This window comes from Myotis lucifugus, unplaced genomic scaffold (assembly GCF_000147115.1).
Source record: "Myotis lucifugus unplaced genomic scaffold, Myoluc2.0 scaffold_59, whole genome shotgun sequence".
In the NCBI taxonomy this organism is placed as follows: domain Eukaryota; kingdom Metazoa; phylum Chordata; class Mammalia; order Chiroptera; family Vespertilionidae; genus Myotis; species Myotis lucifugus.
Genome location: NW_005871107.1, coordinates 4,555,934 through 4,559,510, shown reverse-complemented (window position 1 = coordinate 4,559,510; position 3,577 = coordinate 4,555,934). Strand labels below are relative to the sequence as shown.

The window sequence follows — 3,577 nt, the reverse complement described above, 5'->3', positions numbered from 1 at the left end:
CCAAGAACCTAGAATAGTAGACGCTCAAATGCTTCTTGAGTGACTAAGTGAATTACTGAGACAAACATGAAACATAAAGGGTTAGATGTAAAATCAAGTAGGGCCCTAGCTGGTTTGGCTCAGTGGATAGAGCTTCGGCTTGTGGACCAAAGGGTCCCAGGTTCGAGTGTCAAGGGCACCATCTTGGTTGCAGGCTCCTCCCCATCCCGGACCCTGGTCAGGGCGGGTGGGGGAGGCAACCAATTGATGTGTTTCCCTCGCATTGATATTTCTGTCTTTCCCTCTCTTCCACGCTCTCTAAAAATCAATGGGAAAATGAATCTCTGGTGTTATTTTTCTTCTAGATAAAGTCCAAGATTCACATCAAGACAACTAAAAAGTCATTCCCTCTATGATCTGGACACTGGTTGCTGCAACAAGACTGAGCAAGGAACAAGTTTTCCTCCTTTGAGAGGTCAGTAGCAGAGGTATTTAATTCTGGTCTGGTGGATTGTTGCTTGCATGTTTTTGGTTAAACAAACACCAGTGGACTTTTGAGGACGTTGGAAATGGCTGGAAATCAGTATTGAGCTATCTGTAGAGTTATTTACTGGATTCCAAGACAAGCAACTGGAGTCCTTGGAATAGAAAAATAGAACCATAGAGCAGAGGTCTTCAGAATGGAGTAGACATACCCCTGGGCAATCTGGAAGACCACCCAAGTACACTTCTAGTTTTAAGGAAATGGATTTCCAAATTTCAGCTTCTAGTTTATTCTTCCCTAAAATTGGTCAGCTTGCAAACAAGCCTAACTACCCAACAGTCCTTCCATTTTACAAAGGAAAAATAAATGGATAAAACTCATGAATAAACATCTTTCATATTACAATTCAAACTAGGGCTACTGCCCTATGGTATAAGAAAACCACTTTTTACGAAAGAGAAGGATATATCAAAGTATTGGATTCAGGGAAACCTCTTAAAAATTAATCCACTGGCAGATGAATGAATAAATAAAATGTGGTATATACATAGAATGAAATTATTCAGGCTTAAAAAGGAAGGCTGACATAAAAACAACATGGATAAACCTTGAGGACATTATCTTAAGTGAAATAAATCAGTCATTAAGCCACAAAGACAGTGTGAGTCCACTGCCATGAGGTATCTAGGGTAGTCAAATTCATAGAAACAAAGTAGAAGGGTGGTTGCCAGGGGCTGGTGAGAGGGGGCAATGGGATGTTATTGTTTAATGGGTACAGAGTTTCAGTTTTCCAAGATGAAGAGTTCTGGAGATGGATGGTGGTGGTATTTAATGTCACTGAACTGTACACTTGAAAATGGTTAGCATGGTTTCAAAAAAGTAATCAAGACTTTCTAAACCCAAGGGGTTCCTGTCTCATATGTATGTATATAAAGGGATTGGCTTTAGAAATATACTTTTGAAAGCCTGTATAGAGATACTCTGGAAGCTGAACAGCCAAAGCAGTATGGATTATTTAAAATGTACAATTTTTTATGGGTTTTTAAGAACCAGTGGATAAAACTCATGAATAAGAACTTCACACAATTTCTTTAAGATAGTGTCCTTTTGCCGAAACCGGTTTGGCTCAGTGGATAGAGCGTCGGCCTACGGACTGAAAGGTCCCAGGTTTGATTCCGGTCAAGGGCATGTACCTGGGTTGCGGGCACATCCCCAGTAGGAGATGTGCAGGAGGCGGCTGGTCGATGTTTCTCTCTCATCGATGTTTCTAACTCTCTATCTCTCTCCCTTCCTCTCTGTAAAAAATCAATAAAATATATTTTTTTTAAAAAAAAGATAGTGTCCTTTTAAAAAGTCAGATAGTCTCTCTGCTCCTCCTGTTCATCAGACAGCCTCGACCTCCTATGCAGTACCAGCCGCAACCCAGAGACACAATGATGAAGGTCAGAGCAAATGGATTTGGCCGTATTGGGCACCTGGTCACCAGGGCTGCTTTTAACTCTGGCAAAGTGGATACTGTTGTCATCAATGACCCCTTCATTGACCTCAACTACATGGCCTACATGTTCCAGTATGATTCTACTCATCGGAAGTTCAAAGGCACAGTCAAGGCTGAGAACTGTAAGCTTGCCATCCATGTCCATCTTCTAGGAGTCAGGTCCCGCCACCATCAAAAGGGTTGATGCTGGTGCTGAATATGTTGTGGTGTCTGCTGGTATCTTCACTACCTTGGAGAAGGCTGGGGCTCACTTTAATGGTGGAGTCAAGAGAGTCATCATCTCTGTCCCTTGTGTGGGTGCTGCCATGTTTGTGAAGGGGAAGGAACCATGACAAGCATGACAACTCCCTCAAGATGGTCAGCAATGCTTCCTGCACCACCAACTGCTTGGTCCCCCTGGCCAAGGCCACCCATGACAACTTTGGAATCATGGAGGGACTCATGACCACAGTCCATGCCATCACTGCCACCCAGAAGACGATGGATGGCCCCCTCCGGGAAGCTGTGGTATGATAGCGGAGAGGCTGCCCAGAACATCATTCCTGCTTCTCCTGGTGCTGCCAAGGCTGTGGGTAAGGTCATCCCTGAGCTGAATGGGAAGCTCACTGTCATGGCCTTCTCTGGCCCCACCTCCAATGTGTCGGTTGTGGATCTGACCTGCCACCTGGAGAAAGCTGCCAAATACGATGACATCAAGAATATAGTGAAACAGAGGGGCCCCCTCAAGGGCATCCTGGTTATACTGAGGACCAGGTTGTCTCCTGGGACTTTAACAGTGACACCTACTCCTCCACCTTTGATGCTGGGGCTCTCAATGACCACTTTGTCAAGCTCATTTCCTGGTATGATACTAAATTTGGCTACAGCAACAGGGTGGCAGACTTTATGGTCCACGTGGCCTCCAAGCAGTTAGAGCCCCCTGGACCACCAGCCCCAACCAGAGGAAGAGAGGCCCCCAGCTACTGGGGACTTCTTGCCCCAAATCCATCCCCCAACACACTTAGAATCTTCTGACTTTCACAGTTTCCATCTCAGACCCCCTGCAGAAGGGGAGGGGCTTAGGGAGCCCTACTTTGTCATGCACCCTCAAAAAAGTTCACTGGCCGTAGCTGGTTTGGTTCAGTGGATAGAGTGTTGGCCTGTGGACTGAGGGGTCCCGGGTTCGATTCCGGTCAAGGGCATGTACCGTGGTGGCGGGCACATCCCCAGTGGGAGGTGTGCAGGAGGCAGCTGATCGATGTTTCTCTCTCATCGATGTTTCTAACTCTCTATCCCTCTCCCTTCCTCTCTGTAAAAAATCAATAAAATATATTTAAAAAATCAATAAAATATATTTTTTAAAAAGAAAATATTATGACCGGTTTGGCTCAGTGGATAGAGCGTCAGCCTGCGGACTGAGGGGTCCCAGGTTCAATTCTGGTCAGGGGCATGTACCTTGGTTGCAGGCACGTCCCCGGTGGGGGGTGTGCAGGAGGCGGCTGATAGAGGCTTCTCTCTCATCGATGTTTCTAGCTCTGTCCCTCTCCCTTCCTCTCTGTAAAAAAAATCAATAAAACATATTAAAAAAAAGAAAATATTTTTAAAAACTTCACTGCACCCAGCCAAAAAAGAAACAA

At 45.2% G+C, this 3,577-nt stretch overlaps 1 pseudogene; it reads left to right on the top strand.

The window, feature by feature from the left end:
- The first annotated feature begins 243 nt into the window (after positions 1-243).
- LOC102429187 lies at positions 244-3,171 on the top strand (annotated as a pseudogene).
- Positions 3,172-3,577: the final 406 nt, after the last annotated feature.